Source organism: Bombina bombina, chromosome 2, assembly GCF_027579735.1.
Source record: "Bombina bombina isolate aBomBom1 chromosome 2, aBomBom1.pri, whole genome shotgun sequence".
NCBI classification, from domain to species: Eukaryota; Metazoa; Chordata; class Amphibia; order Anura; family Bombinatoridae; genus Bombina; species Bombina bombina.
In genome coordinates, this window is record NC_069500.1 from 254,517,273 (window position 1) to 254,534,999 (window position 17,727).

Sequence of the window (17,727 nt, forward strand, 5' to 3'; positions counted from 1 at the left end):
TATCCAAATCATGGAATATTTTGGGGGGGGGGGGTACCTGTCCCTTTAAGTTCAGCAGAACAAGCCTGCATTGCATTTTCTTTTCTTTTCTTTTAGTGAACACGATTTTCCACAGCCCCTCCAAGTAAGTATAAAGGCTTGGAATGCTGGGATGCCAATCTAATGCCCGATACCCCAGTGCTACAAAACCCAAGCTGAAGAAAGACGAATGGCAATTCCTGCTTGACCTTCATTCAGATACAAGAAGTAAATAATATTTGACTTATGTAACAAATTACTAGCAGTGCATAATTATCTTGCAAAGGGCATAGTCTTCGGAAGATGTCACAATGCTAGGTTTTAAGATTATACTTTGTGTAACAAAAAATAAAAGTAACTATAATGTTTGTAATGGAATGTTTTATTTTTCTTAAATACAACATTTCTGTTGTCTTGCTATAGAATAACTATTTCATCTGAAGGTACAAAACAAATTAACACCTTGGTTTTTTTTCAACAGACATCCCATTTGCCTTTTTTTGGAGAAGCCAATCTGGACTTGTTACTGTAAGGTAACATAAGGTTGTTTATATAATTAAACATTTTATTTCCCTTTAAGTGTAATACAACTAAAATCATACAAAGACCAGGGCTGGAAATATCCACTAGCCCTGGTCTATAAAGAAATTACAACAAACAAGCCCCCCCCCCCAAAAAAAAAAAAAGGCTTTTCACTATCTGTAATACTGAGTCTCATCATTTTTCTCTTCTGACTAGTAACTTTTTTGACTGGAAAACTAAAATAGTATGTATAGCTATACAAAAAGGTATGATTGCTGCAGAATTACCATGATTGATGTATATTTAAAAAGACTTATGAATAAGATTAGGAATTATAAAAGCTATTTTGTCAAACTATTTCTATACATCATGTCACACTATATGAAACCCCAGCATTGTATTTTATAGATTCAGACAGAGAATACCATTTTAATATATATGCAATGGCAAACAACCAGCTATAAGGTTAGGGGAAAAAATATCTAGTACACTCTTAAAATAACAGATATATACTTACAGAGGTTGAATTTGGTACATATTCCAGTTAATTATTATATATATATATATATATATATATAATATATATATATATATATATATATATATATATATATATATTATATATATATATATATAAAAAAGGCAAAAGGGCTAAGACTATATATCAGTAACAGGATTCAGCCGTACACATATCTATATAGAGTATATATAATCAGCAATAGCAAGCGATCCGCTAATAATTGTGCAAACAGGTAATAGTGACATCATCAATTCATACAACAAATGCCATCAATCTATGGCTAGGTGTAAATAACAGGCTCAGCACTATATCATGCAAAGCATGGTCCCAAATCACCTGATTTTAATATAAACAATACAAATTATGATTCCTATTATTTCTGGGTTGCACATAAGCCAGGAGTAGTTGTAAACTTAAAAAGAAGCTTATAGAGTCCTGAAAAAGTGAAAAAGTAAACATCTGTAGACGCCCTTTAGTCTGAGGGCATAACCATAAAAACACAATATTATGTGCATAAGCTCAGTGGAGTAAAACAGCTGGTGCTGTGCACAGACCAACTAATTGAAAACCAACTAATCGATTATGAGATTCGTTGACAACTATTTTCATAATCGATTATTATCGATTATGCCGATTAGTTGTTGCAGCTCTACTCATTTGGATTGTATTCTACTACTAAACACATTTGTTATATTTTAATAAAAATAATGTTTTCCGTTTCTATTATTTTATTTTAGAAACAAAATGATGAGATCAATAAAAGATGCCTGAACAATGAAAGTGAAATGTGAGGCCAGGGTCATGTTAACAATGAAAGAAGGTCAGCAGATAGCAGCAGTAAGAGAGACCAAACTTTCTGCAGCATCATGATGAGTATAAATGGATCAATGTCAGCAGGCAGCACTACACAGCAACCACAAATGTCATTTGTAGAAGAGAGTGGCTAGATCCTGTCAGATCAATACACGGAATATAAAAATCCAAGATTGATTTGTTTTTTAACTGCATTCATGTATATTTAATCTGACCAAACACACTTTGAAAATGTGAGCAGGTAGATTTAACTGTAGTAGTATAATGTATAAACCAAACATACAGATTTGCACATATTAACTAAAACAATACTTTAATATATTCTATATAAATATGCTTCTTATAACAAATATTTCATTTTTGTGACCCAAACTTGCACCTACCACCAGAAACATATATACTATACCCAGAATAAGCCAGCAGCAGAGAAAATATGTTGTGTATTTCAAATAAGTGATGAAGAATGAGGAATTATGGGTCAGATTAAAAGTACTAAAGGGCAACCTAGTGGGCATTATGCAATTAAGAGAATAATAATAATAATAATACTTAAAATAATAATAAAAAGTATTTTCTTTTAAAGGGACACTGAACCCACATTTTTGTGATTCAAATAGAGCATCACAATTTTAAGCAACTTTCTAATTTACTCTAATGATCAATTTTTCTTCGTTCTCTTCTTCGCTATCTTATTTAAAAAAAAAGGCATCTAAGATATTGTTTTGGTTTTAAACTCTGGATAGCACTTTTATTGGTGGATTAATTAATCCACCAATCAGCAAGGACAACCCAGGTTGTTCACAAAAAATGGACGGCATCTAAACTTACATTTCAAATAAAGATACCAAGAGAATAAAGAAAATTTGATAATAGGAGTAAATTAGAAAGTTGCTTAACATTTCATGCTCTATCTGAATTACGAAAGAAAAAAAATTGGGTTCAGTGTCCCTTTAATCCCCACCCTATCCACGTGATTTGGAAAATAGCTGCTCCCTACTTCATTAAATGTGCTAGTTTATAACCCAAGTGGAAAACAAATGGAATGAATGGAAAACTCTAGGCTTCTTACCCTTCAGCTTGTAGTGCACTTGACAGAGCCACAGCCCTAATCCTATGCGGCCAAAGCACAAAACCAGAACAAGATGTGTGAAAAAAGCATATAATGGGTTAAAACTCTATGTTCAACTACTACCCAGAGATCATCCTCTATCTCCCAGCAGAGACTAAAACATGCCAGGGCCAGATCCCCAGAGTAACCAGTATTACACATACAGCTATTTTGGGTGTAGTTGTGTGTACCACATACATCAGGCATTGCATAACATTCACACCTCACACGGGTGAGATTTTTATGAATTGATGCACATACACATATCTATAGAAGCTGCACCTTGTGCCACACAATGCGATCAATACCACTTCCCACACATCTCTCTTCCTTGCACACACTGGAGCCGCTCCCCTTTTTTCTTTTCCTCTCTCGCTTATCTTGATTTCAGTTGCAGTATTTGCTAAGTACCCTTACAATAAAGAAAACAAATCATATAGTCCCTATAATCAAATAAACAATCAGAATAAACATTTACAATATCCTACCAGATTGTACGTCCCCGCAGCTGCTATAGCCTCTCGCTCTCGCTGTCTACTGAACCAGCATTTAATAAGCACCTCCTCTCTCTGTGTCACAGCCTCTCAGACTTTTGTTCTCTTAAGGTGGACTGAACAAAGTTATTCCTGGTTGAGGAAATCCATAACTAGTATGAAGTGCCTCATATTTCACAAGGTGCCTTTGCTGTCTCTGATAATAATCATGAAAGTTGATTTCTATTAAAAAAGTTATTTGTTTTGTTTTTGAATGTATCTCTCTCTTATACTGAGCACAATTATATAAAACAGACAGAAAAAGAGATTGTGCAAACGGGTTTGTGGAAACTGTTTTCGATAATTATCTTAACAATCATATGTTCCATGATACAGCCTTGTTTGCACAGTCACTTTTATTGCCTGTTTTATGCTGTCCCTAATTGTCCTCAGCAGAAGAGAGAGAGGTAAATAGAAAACCTAAGTTTGAGCGATGGCAGTGCCCATTACTTTCTAGAAATTCGGTGGAATATAGAGAAACAAAAATTTTTAGAATTTCTAAGAAAAGGAAAAAACTAAATAATAGTACAAATAAAATAATTAAGTATATAATGTTTTTAACTACATATGATTGCAAGTGAAGCGTTATTTAAAGCTTCCGCTCAAGCATTAACTGCGCTAGAAGCTTTTTGTGTGCGTCGGGTTGTGCACCTATTAAAAGTTGAAAAGCAAATTGTTTTTGCTTGCACACTATCCCGAGGCTCTTAAAAAGTCGAACTTACAATATTGGACGCACAATATCATATTCCCACATAGAAGTAAATTGAGCAAAAAAGTAAGAAAGAAACTAAAATCCTACTCGCGCACAAATCCAATTGCATATTTTTAAGTGCCCTAACCCTGAAATGAAAATAATAAAGTGAAGGTCAATTTTCATGTGAAAGTGCCCATTTTTTAAAAAAACTATTAAAAAACAGGGCACTTTCATTCATGAAAATTGACATTGCACCGTATTTTAAAAATACTTAGCTTGTTCTTCTGAAATGCTGTATCGTCGTTCTGAAATGATGCCCTGCCTGCTTCTTCCTGGTTTATTTACCCAGCAACGACGGAAACCGGCTTCCTCCAATCACAGCGTTGCCTTAGGCAATGATTCCCCCAGGGGGGAAGCCGTGATTGGAGGTTGCCGGAATCATCATTGCTGATGTATGAAGAGGCTTGCGACGGGCTGGTGAAGCAATTGAGCGGCTTCAAGAAGAAAAGGTAAGTATATTATATTTTAAGAAAGCGGGCTGAAATGTCAATTTTCATGAATGAAAGTGCCCCTTGTTTTTAATATTTTTTTTTTAAAAAACGGGCACTTTCACATGAAAATTGACCTTCACTTTAATATTTCCACATTCCAATGCCATTCACATAGATATTCTATGTATTCATAAATACATATTTCTACATATATTGATGGTATTTTGGTACAATATATATCTATACATATATATATATATATATATATATATAATTACATATAGGTATAGATATATACAGATAAATATAGGAATATCTATTTAAAATAAATGTAACATATTCTACTATGTGCAGAACATTGGAATGTGAAATATTTATTAAAATATGATTTTACATGTTTTCTACTTGACTGCAAAGGGCTCTAATGAACTTATGTCTATATATGTATACATATGTGTATATATATATATATATATATGTCTGTAAATACATATATGCACATATAAATACATAAATACATTATGTACACACACACACATATATACAATACATATATAAACACACACACACATATACATTTTTAGACATGTATAAGTATATATCTCAGTGTTAGAGCCCTTTGCTGCCTTTTATTCTAACACCTGAGACCTCAATATCTTTGAGCACTTTTTTGTGCAATATTTTTTTAAATAACATTTTATAAGATGGTGTTATTATGAGTGTAAGTGTACTTTGTAATGCATTTTTGATGTGTTTTTATGAGACTTTTTGTTTTGATAAACAGTTTACCAGAGCTCTGAGGTTGTGCTAACCCGACAGGTTAAACTTTCAATTGCTCTCAAACAATCGTATTTATTTTCAACTGAGCGAAAAATCCCAATACGCAACAAACACCCACGAGAAAACCCTGGCCTTATTGCTTGCACTTAACTGTTAGTGGGCCACTCATAGTCTAGCCCTTTATATTACAATCTTATACTAATTTATCCATTTAAATAAAGTCTAATTTATTACTGCTGCTATTTCTTACTAGCCAGGAACTAGTGGAAATTGTATCTTTTTTTCAACAGATTATACATTTTTCAGGAAAAAAAAAAATGTTTTGCAGAAGTTTATAAAAATGGTAAACATTCGCCATGTATCTAGTAGAATAAAGGTGTATGAGACATTGTATTCTACATTTTGGAATGCTGTTATGGTTCCACAATTATACATTATTGCAAACATAGCTGTCACATAGTGCTCAAGACACATACATGCCACCATGGCATATCTAGATATGGTCTTCAACAAAGGATACCAATGAAAACAAAGTGGAAGTAATCTTAAAAGTATTTTTTTGAAGCCATATGCTCTGTCTGATTCATTACAGCTTCATTTTGACTCCATACCCCCTCTTTAATTCTGCTTGTCAAAAAACAACATTTAGGACTTGAAACCTACATTTTTCTATAAAAGGATTGTTATTATTTTTATACCATTTAATAATAAATTTTATGAAGAAAATATGTAGGAAAAAAATATTCATAAGCTATAGGAATAGATTAGAAGTGGAGCGGTATTAAGCACCCCTGCTCGAGCGTAAACTTCGCTAGCGCACATATTACAAGTTCAAAGTAAAAAGTTTGAGCTCAAGCGAAATCTGACATACACTAGCCAAAATAACTTATTCTCCCTATAGACTTCAATAGAGAGCGCAGAAGAAAAAAATGAACACTTATCTTTCGCACACTAACCTGACAGGAAATATTAATATTTAACATTCCAATCTTCTTCACATACAGTAAAGTGTTATTTTTATTGTAAATATATTTCTATCTATATCTGTATATACCTATATATCGCTTCCTATAGACATATAGGTATAGATATATATTTTACATTAACATTATCAAACACACATAGAAATATATATTTTTTCTATGTGAAGAACACTGAAATGTAAAATGTGCGTAACGTACTTTGGGTTCGCGATTTAGGTACAGGTACCTTAAGGCGCATTATTGAAATAATAAATATTAAAAAATATGAATAATTCTTAAAAAGTATTATAAACTGGGAAAATATATATTCTATGGATTATTTAATTTTTTATAGTATATTTAATAATATTGTTAATAATAATTATTCATATTTTTTAATATTTTATTTTAATATTATTTACAATAAAAATAATATTTTCTTGTATGTGAAGAATATTGGAATGTTAAAGGGACAGTAAACCTAAACAATAATGTTATATAATTCTGCACATAGTGCAGAATTATATAACATTATTTTAGTGCTATCGTTATAAAAGCTTTTTTTCCCTTTTAATTTTTTTAAAATATGCCCGTTTTACAGACCCGCTCTCTGCTCTCTGCTGAGCGGGTCTTTTTTTTTACACAGCGCATCGGGCCAGCTGTATAGTCACAGCCTGGCCCGACCGCGCCATAACATTAAGTGCAGCTCGCTCCTGCTGTCAGACAGAGCAAGAGCGAGCTGCACTTAATGTTATGGCGCGGTCGGGCCGGGCTGTGACTATACAGCTGGCCCGATGCGCTGTGTAAAAAAAAACAGACCCGCTCAGCAGAGAGCGGGTCTGTAAAACGGGCATATTTTAAAAAAATTAAAAGGGAAAAAAAGCTTTTATAACGATAGCACTAAAATAATGTTATTATATAATTCTGCACTATGTGCAGAATTATATAATTTTTTTTAGGTTTACTGACACTTTAATTATGTACAGTAAATACACAGTAAAATACATATGTACACAGACATCTATCTATCTATCTATCTATCTATATCTCTCTCTATATATATTCATACAGACATATTTTGACATGGATATGTATGTATATATACAATATAGCCCTTTGCAGTCAAACAACTTGTCATATATCATATACTTTTGAACCCTTATAATTTTTTAATATTTATATGACTAATTTTTATCAGATAGTGTTTATATGAGTGTAACTGTAATTTTCAATCTATTTATGTTGTTTAGTGCAAAAAATTTTAACGCACTACCCTTTATGCAAGCTTTTTAGTCGCGCAAACCTGATGAGTGTAAAATGCAATAGCACTCTTGCAATCACATTTACTTTCAACTTGTATGACGAGCACTCTTTCTGTCGTGCACAAAAACACAATGTCGCTGGCACGCAAATGTTAGAATGCCATTGAAATCAATCCCCCGCATGGTATATTCTAATAGAACTCTAAATTCTCATTTCAAAAGCAGTGACAACTTGTTTTTGAGCATTCTCTTTCCCTGCAAAAATCGATTTAATGCATAAAATAAGTCAAATACAATTTCCCAATAGAGAATGTATCAATAAATCATCCTATGTAAATCTACCAGAAAACAGAATTGTCTGATTTTTACTCACCCATTTTTTCCAGTTACTAAAATACTTACAAATCTGCAGTTATTTAGAAGAAGAAAAAAACATTTGCCACCTATTAGTCTTTTCATGTTTAAACAAATTGTACTGAATACTATTGTAGAGTTACATTATACATTGAAAATCATTGTATAAATACTTGTACAGATTTATAAATCAAAATAGGTAGCACCAGACATAAGTGTATTTATATAAAGACCCAACACAAAGGATAAATGTTTCCATAGGAATCAATATTTTATAATGCATTATTCAAATTCATGAAAAATAAATGTTAAAAATATTGAGGAGAGCATAAATGTTGTTAAACACCCAGCAATAAAGAACGTGTTGCCACATCTTTTGCATTCATAGAAAAAGAGGAAGGGTCAAACATTTTGTTTACAAATTACATGAGAAAGGAGAAAAAGAAGAAGAAAATAGATTATCAGGAGAAAGATAAAGTATAATAATTTTTTTGTTTTATCTCATGTTGTCAAAAGTAATCATAAGGTGATAAAGAGTGATCGTAAATATTCCAGTATCAGATCATGGAACTATATCTAGTAATTTTGTACTGTTCAATAAAAAAATATTTTTGTATTGCACTATTGCTTGCATATAAATATGTGTTTAATTCCTGCACAGGGGTTCGATATTTAAGTATTAAGTATTTGTAGCTGGATGCCAGATGGGGCATGCGACGATTGGAGGAAGCTGGATTGGTCATTGATCTGCAAAAGAAAGTAGGAGATGCAGGCGGAGGAATGGCGGTATGTTTACTATTACTCAAAGGATTTTTTTTTTAATGAATTAAAGATTAAAGTGCCCATGTTTTTAAGATTATTTTCAGATACTTGGCAGTAATCATTAAACTTTACAATCACTTTAAGTCAACTCCAGGACAGCAATGCACTAAATGTAATGCTCGTGGAATATTCCACTATCAGACTGAACTCGGCCAGTAGTCTTGTTATCCCGGCGTCGAGCTAGAATGATAGGGAATATCCCAGAGCATAGAAAGTTCACAAGATGAGGTAAGCGGCACTCACCACAGGCAGGATAGTCCTCAGCAGTAACAGGCAGGAAATCAGAGAAAGACAGTTCAGGGGTAAACCACCAGAAAGGTCAGGCAGGCAGGGTTCAGCAACAGCAAGGCAGTCCAGAGGCAAACCACTAGGATGGTCAGGCAGGCCGGGTTTGGCAACAGTAAGGCAATCCAGAGCAATAGGGGTTAACAGGCAGAGTGGTCAGACAAACAGAGTTCAGCAGCAGTATATCAATCCAGCAGTTAAAAAGTAAACAGGCAGAGTGGTCAGACAAGCAGAGTTCAGCAGCAGTATATCAATCCATTAGTTAAGGGGTAAACAGGCAGAATGGTCTGACAAGCAGAGTTCAGCAACAATATAACAGTCCAACATACAGCAACAATAACACCCAGGAGAACAGTAAGTAACACCTATACTTGGGCAGTGATAGGTAGCAATAGAGTAACTTACATAGGCGCAGGATTCGTGCCACAGGAGATCCTGACCAGCTTCTGAACAGAGGGAGCGTGCGGCAATGACGTCACCACCGCACGCAGACAGGAGCCGACTCCCCCTGGGCAACGAGCAGCATGCGCCGCGTCCCTAGCAATAGCTAGAGTGGCGCGACATAGTCCCCCCCCTCAAGGTTTCTCTCCGGGAACCAGAGTCGTCCTTCAAAGGATGAGCAGCATGGAATTTGGAGACCAAAGATGGAGCATGCATATCACTGGCAGGAACCCAGGAATGATCCGCCACAGAGTAACCTTTCCAATGTACCAGATACTCTAGTTGTCTGCACCTGTATCTGGAGTCCAGGATCTTAGCAACCTAATATTCAGGGTCACCATGGACCAGGAGCGGAGGAGGAGCTTGGAGCCGGGTATATCTATTCTTGATGTAAGGCTTGAGTAGTGAGATGTGGAAGAAGAAGAAGGTGTGTGCGCAGGGTTTTGGGAAAGGCCAATTTGTAGGCAACAGGAGACAGTCTTTTCAGGACTTTGTAAGGACCAATAAACCTAGAACCCAATCGTGACAGGGTTGATGTAGACGAATATGTCGAGTAGAGACCCAAACATGTTCACCTACTGAGATGGCATGTACAGAAACTATGTCGATCAATAAACTTTTTATATCTAGAGACAGCTGAATGTAGGTGAGGCGAAAACATTGCCAATGAGTGGTGAGTTCAGTAACATGTCGGTCTGCAGCAGGAACCCCAGTGGACTGAGCAGAAAGAGGGAAGACATGAGGTTGATACCCGGCTGCGGCTTGAAATGGAGAACATCGAAGAGAAGCGTGCCAATGAGTGTTTCTTGCCAGCTCAGCTAGGGGTAACAACTCAGACCAGTTGGTATGGAGAGCATTGACAAAGGCTCTAAGGTAGGCCTCGAGATCCTGGTTTACTCTCTCAGTTAGTCCATTGGTCTGAGGATGGTAGCCAGAAGACACAGAAACACTGGTTCCAATCAACTTACAAAATGCTTTCCAAAAGGTAGAGATGAATGCCATGAATGTTGTACCACATGCAAGAGAAAAATAGACGATAACTCTTGGGCAGAAGGCAGTTTTGTCAGGGGTACAAAATGAGCCAGTCTGGAAAAGCGATCCACCACAACCAAGATAACTGTATGGTGGTCAGAAGGAGGAAGGTCCACAATGAAATCCATTGTTATGTGTGTGCATGGTTGTTTGGGAATAGACAATGGTTGGAGCAACTTGGGAGGCAAGGATCAGGGAGTTTTGTTGGCAGCACAAGTTGTGCAGGCTTTCACATAATCCTGAGCGTCAGACTTCATAGAAGGCCACCATACATGTTGGGAAAGACGCTTAAAAGTCCTTGTCAAACCAGGATGTCCTTTGAGTTTACTATCATGAGCCCAGGACAGCACAGGAGTGGGTAGGTTCAGAGGTACAAAAAAGATATCGGAAGCCATGGGGGCTTCAGGAGGTTTACTAGACTGGGCACATTGCAGTCTTTGAAGAAGGGTGGTATTTAGTTGAGCAACCATACAAGAGGGAGGTATGATGTGTTCAATAGGAGCTTCAGATGTATCACTTGAGTGAGGAAACTGATGGGAAAGGGCATCAGCCTTCTTGTTTTTGGTCCCAGGAAGATAAGAAACCACAAAGTTAAAACGGGAAAAGAACAAGGCCCACCTGGCCTGTCGAGGATTAAGTTGATGAGCAGTCTCTAGGTAAATCAAATTCTTGTGGTCGGAAAGAATCTGAATGGGATTGGCGGTGCCTTCTAACCAATGATGCCATTAAGTCAAGGCCATCTTAATGGCTAAGAGTTCACGATTACCCAGGAGTAAAGCGTTTGGAAAAAAAGGCTACAGGGTGCGACTTGGAGGTTAAAGGATCCCTTTGGGTTAGAACTGCTCCAGCCCCTATCTCGGACTAACCTCTAAAGGGAACTGTAGGTCATAATCAGGATGGCAGAGCACAGGAGCAGAACAGAAAGCCTTTTTTAGACGAGTGAAGGCATATATGGCCTCAGGAGGCCAATGTTTACAGTCTTTTTTCTGTTTTGTCAATTCCGTGAGAGGAGCGACTGTTTGAGAAAAGTTCTTTATAAACTTGTGGTAATAATTGGAGAACCCCAATAATCTCTGTAATTCCTTTAATGAAGTAGGTTGAGGCCATTCTAAAACTGCGGTGAGTTTATCAGGATCCATGGCAAACCTTCTTTTGAGATGACATAACCAAGGAACTGGATCTGAACTTGGTCAAACTCACATTTTTCTACTTTGGATACCAAAGAATTGTCTCTGAGACATTAGAGTACCTGTCTCACATGCTTATGATGCTCCTCCAAAGTGAAAGAGAAAATAAGTATGTCATCCAGGTACACGATGCAATTGAGGAGGTCACGGAAGACATTGTTGACAAATGGCTGGAAAACGGTAGGGGTGTTACACATCCCAAATGGGATTACGAGGTATTCGTAATGCCCAGATCTTGTGTTGAAGGTGGTCTTCCATTCATGGCCTGGGAAGTTACGGATCAGATTGTATGCCCCACGTAAGCATCATAGAGTTCAGTGATCAAAGGAATGAGATAGCGATTCTTGATAGTTATGTTGTTCAAGGCCATGTAGTCGATGCAGGGTCTGAGCCCACCATCCTTCTTACTGACAAAAAAGAAGCCTGCCCCAGCAGGAGAGGAGGAAGGGCAAATGAAACCTTTAGCTAGGTTCTCTTGGATATACTCCTCTATGGATTTGGTTTCAGCTTTGGAGAGTGGATAAGTCCTCCCTTTAGGAAGTGGGTCTCTGGGAAAGAGGTCAATTTTGCAGTCATAAGGATGGTGGGTGGCAGCATGTTGGCTACTTTTTTCTCAAACACATCTTTGAAGTCCGCATATACTGAGGGAAGGTTTGGAGGAGTCTGTATACTGGCTATGGTGATGTGGAGCAGAGTAGTGACTTTAGCAAGGCAGGAGTGGAAACAGGAGGTACCCCAGGAGGCCAGTTGTCCTTCAGCACAGTCAAACAGTGGATTGTGTATACGAAGCCAAGGAAGACCAAGGATGACAGGCTGTGCTGGAGAATGAATGACCTTGAACTGCAGCTGTTCGGTATGAAGGACTCCCACAGTCAGGGTCAGGGGTGCTGACTCAAAATTGATCAACCCTGAACCAAGGGGTGTGCCATCCAGAGTAGTTATTTTGAGACAATGTCTTTTCTGCAGAAGAGGCAAGCCAGCTTGGATCATAAAATGGTGATCCAGAATGTTTCCAGCTGCCCCTGAATCAATGAAGGCTTGAGTGTGGACAGTATTCTGAGGGAAGGTAAGGGTTATAGGTACCAGAATCCGAGAGGAGTGAGGGTATTTAGTAGTGATCATGCTTAGAGGTACCCCAGTGTTATCCCCTAAGCATTGGCTTTTCCAGGCCGAATTTCACAATTCTTTAGTTGGTGGATGTTAGATCCACAATAAAAGCATAGTCTCAATCTCCTTATTTTCTGTCTTTCAGACTCTGAAGGTTTGAAGGTCCATAGGTTCCTCTACTGGGGTAACTGGAGCTGTTGATGAGGTAGAGGATACTGCATAAACCGGACGAATAGAAGGACGAGAGTGAAGGACCCTCCGAGTTCTGTCTCTCTCGGCTTGTCTCTCCTGGAAGCGAGAGTCCAGACTGATACAAAGTGTTATAAAGTCATCCAAAGAAGAAGGAATATTACGATAAGTGAGTTCATCTTTGATACGATCATGCAGACCCCTCCTAAAGGCTGCCTTGAGAGCACTGCCATCCCAAGTGGTTTCAAGTGCCAAGGTACGAAACTCAATGGCGAATTGTGCCACAGTTCTATTACCCTGGCGGAGATCCAGGAGAGAAAATTCTGCAGCAAAAGTTCGGCCAGAAGTCCCAAACACAGAAGTTAATGCAGAAATTAAAGCATCAGCATCATGCAGGAGTGGAGCATTCTATTGCAAAAGGGGAGAGACCCAGGCTAGTGCCTTGTCCTTCAGTAAGGAAATGATAAAGGTGACCCTTCATTAGTGAGACTGAAAGGTGCGAGGATTGTTACGGAAGTGCAGCCTGCACTCGTTAAGAAAACCCCTACAATCAGTAGTACCTTCATATTTGTCAGATAATGGTATCCAGGGAATGCTTCCAGAAGCAGGCAAAGAAGCCACAGTACTAGGAGCAGAGACTGGTGGTACAACAACAGGAGCGGTATTCCTTGCTGCAACTAGTGCAGAGAGTTAAGCGGTTATAGCCTATAGTCTAGTTTGGAATCCACAATCTGCAACTGTGTGGTATGGGTTCCCAACATCTGTCCCTGAAGATGAACCGCTCTTGCTACCTCATCTGGCTCCATGACCCAAGTATAATGTAATGCTCGTGGGATATTCCACTATCAGACCGAACTTGGCTAGTAGTCTTGTTATCCCGGCGTTGAGCCAGAATGATAGGGAATATCCCAGAGCAGAGAAAGTTCACAAGATGAGGTAAGCAGCACTCACCACAGGCAGGATAGTCCTTGGCGGTAACAGGCAGGAAATCAGAGAAAGGCAGTTCAGGGGTAAACTACCAGAAAGGTCAGGCAGGCAGGGTTCGGCAACAGCAAGGTAGTCCAGAGGTAAACCACTAGGATGGTCAGGCAGGCAGGGTTTGGCAACAGTAAGGCAATCCAGAGCAATAGGGGTCAACAGGCAGAGTGGTCAGACAAACAGAGTTCAGCAAATGTATATCAATCCAGCAGTTAAGGGGTAAACAGGCAGAGTGGTCAGACAAGCAGAGTACAGCAGCAGTATATTAATCCAGCAGTTAACGGGTAAACAGGCAGAGTGGTCAGACAAGTACAGTTCAGCAGCAGTATATCAATCCAGCAGTTAAGGGCTAAACAGGCAGAATAGTCAGATAAGCAGAGTTTGGCAACAATATAACAGTCTAGCATACAGCAACAATAACCCCCAGGAGAACACCTATACTTGGGCAGTGATAGGTAGCAATAGAGTAACTTACATAGGCACAGGATTCGCGCCATAGGAGATCCTGACCGGCTTCTGAACGGAGGGAGTATGTGGCAATGACGTCACTGCCGCACGCAGACAGGAGCAGACTCCCCCCTAGGCAACGAGCAGCAGGTGCCACGTACCTAGCAACCCCCCATTTCAATAGTGTGTTTTCTGGCTGTTTGCAATCAACACAAGCTGAGCCAGGAGCAAGAGTAGCTGCTTCTATATGACACCAAGTCATCCTTTCCTCTGTTTAGTCAACATCAGAGAACATTTTCTATATAACAACACTGTGGCATCATCTTGTAAACAAACCCTGCCACCATATTTGTTAAGACAAATCCATATACTGGATTATATGCACAGTATAATGCTGAAGCTTTCACAAAGCATGTGACATTATTTCCATGGAAATGAGCAAGCCTCTTGCAACAAACAATAGCAATACCTGCCGTCCCTCCTAAACCCACCTTGCTTGCATAAATTATTATCCTCACATGCACACATTGTTATATGATAGCACAACGTTTGGACTAGGACACTGATAAGGGGGGTGGAGCAGGTTACACTTAAGTGTAAGTAATTTTGCTGATTTTTTAAAATTTTATTAAAATACTTATAAGCTTTTTTCCACTTTTTTCCACACACTGTTCTACCTCAGTTGACCCTTTTATAATTAGCACATAACTCAAAATGTTTTATGGCACTTTATAAGACCAGTAACAAATGCATTTTGCATAAGTGTCCTCTTTTAAAATAGAGATTTTGCAACCCTACCCTTAAAGGAACGCCACTACTTTTAGATTATACTACAGTCCTACTCCTCTGCCTCATTATGGTTGAGCTAAACTAATACTTAACACCCATACCCTCCTGTGCATTCCCTCTCCTACCATTACATACCCTCCTGTGCATTCCCTCTCCTACCATTACTTCCTCCCTCATAACACAAGACTTTGCCTTGCACTAAGAATAAACTTGACTCTACCCTACATGACCTAACCTCCCATTGTAATAACTAGTCCTCACAACTCAACAACTCATCACAAATAGCCCAGTTCAGCTTACACAGAAACTCTGTTCTTTTGCACCTGTTCAAGAGGGGAGGTCTCTACCATCTTATCATCCTCCAATTTTACTACCTGCCCCTTGATCATATTCCATCATATTAGCTATCTTTTACCTACTGTTACTTTTATCACCACACACATATTCGACTTTACATTTAAAACTGGCACATTTTCTTTAAACATTCACTAATTAAATCTACCCTTAAAAATCTTCACTTGCCCCAGCCTTACACTCCAACTATAGCCCAATCTCTCTTCTCCCCCTTGCAGCTAAACTTCAGAGAATTGTATACAAATCTATTCAAACTTGACCCTTTGCAAAACTCCCTACTGAAACTACCATCACCAAGGGGACAAATTACTTCCTTATAGCAAAGTTATATGGCCACTATTCCCAGATAATCCTTCTAGATCTATCTGCAGCTTTAATATCACTGACTATTCACTAGCTCCAAAACAGGAAACTTGCTCATTTTTCTGATAATCAGACATTCATTGATTCATTGAGGCCTTAGTTGAATCAGACCTGTAAGGAAACCTATTTCTCCTTCAGGCTGATTTAAATTTGAACATGCAAACCAGCCAATAGGAATGCAAGGGTACCCCTATGTAAAAGGGGTACCTCGCATTTAGAATTCAGTGTGCGGCTGGTGACCGCTTGAAGAGGACCTCCGTGTTCAAGCTCTCAAGATGAAGACCAATGTCGCCGCCATCGCCACTGCCTGGTTTGAAGATAAGAAGATAGATCGCTGGGATGAAGATGGAGTGCCGCAGCCATCATCTTCGGTAAGTACAATCTTGGGGTTTAGTGGTTGTTTAATTTTTTGGGTGTTTTTTTTATATGGGCAGCAAAATAGCTAAATGCCCTTTTAAGGGCAATGCCCAGCCAAATGACCTTTACAGGGCACATTTTTTAGATAAGATTTTTTTAGATAGTTTTTTTTATTTTGGGGTGTGTAGGGGGTTAATGTTAGAGGGTTGTAGGGTATTTTTGAAGAAAAAGAGCTTGATCACTTTAGGGCAATGGGGTTAATAGTGTAAATATAAAGTTTGCAATGTGGGGGTTGGCATTTTAGGGGTTAATAGTGTAGTGCAGATTTGCAATGCGGGAGGCTGGTGGTTTAGGGGTTAATAGTGTAAAGAGGTAGTTTGTGATGTGGGGGGCTGGTGGCTTATGGGTTCATAGTGAAGTTTAGTGCAACTGTTTCATCTGGACAAACTCTATAAGTTTAAGTGGTAAATGCGATTGTGTTTGCGCGATTGCATTTACTTTCAACTTGTAATATGAGCGCATATTACTGATCTACACTACTCATAGATAATATGGGGAGCGTAAATTACTACTAATTCGCAGAAACAAATTTGCAGTAATTTTAACAGCTCGGCACTTGTAATAAGGAATTGAGCCTAAAGAACACCATGATCTCTCAATAGCGTTTACGCTCCTAACGCTAACTATAGCGCTCCACTTCTAATCTTGCCCTTACTTTTATAAGTATTGTAGAAAAATAAGTAAATTTATAAATAGCTTTTCATTTGGAGAACATAGTTTAATTGCAGTGAAGAAGAAAGTTTCTGGTGTCATTTGTCAATTTCATGATTCTAGTGACTATACCAAAGGTAAACTTTAAAGTTCCTTTTTTCCCCATTTTAATATAGAAATATAATGCATTTTGTAAAGTATGGCATTAGTTGTAACTATTTTTTTTTTATATTTATCCTCTGACATCTCAATTCATCAAACATTTTTTTAAATGTTAAAAAAAATCTACCTTAAGTGGAAAAAAAAGAGAAGAGAAGGTGTAACAGTCATGGGTGTGGTTTGGAACTGAATGACTTTTTCACAGATATACATGGTTTGCCAGAGATGTAGAGCCTTCTGTCACAACAAGTAATGGCTCAATTTTGATTGCTGATCCTTAGAAATAACCATTTTCGCTTCCTGTTTGTCTCACATTTTTTGCAGGTGAAAAGGAAGGCAGAACACAAGGATGTAGTGAACAAACAAGAAATGCTGTAAGAAATGATTTCATGTGAGCCTCTGCCCCACCTTATAAACCAATAATCCTGCAGTGCTCCAATGGGAGCTGC

General features: G+C 38.0%; 1 protein-coding gene across 1 annotated transcript in view; it reads right to left on the minus strand.

Moving 5' to 3' along the window:
- Nucleotides 1-3,514, minus strand: part of MACIR (macrophage immunometabolism regulator) — an 80,899-nt gene extending 77,385 nt beyond the window's left edge. Inside the window, exon 1 of the mRNA XM_053701523.1 lies at nt 3,470-3,514. The gene's annotated coding sequence lies outside the window, so the exon portion shown is untranslated. The remainder of the gene's footprint in view (nt 1-3,469) is intronic.
- Nucleotides 3,515-17,727: the final 14,213 nt, after the last annotated feature.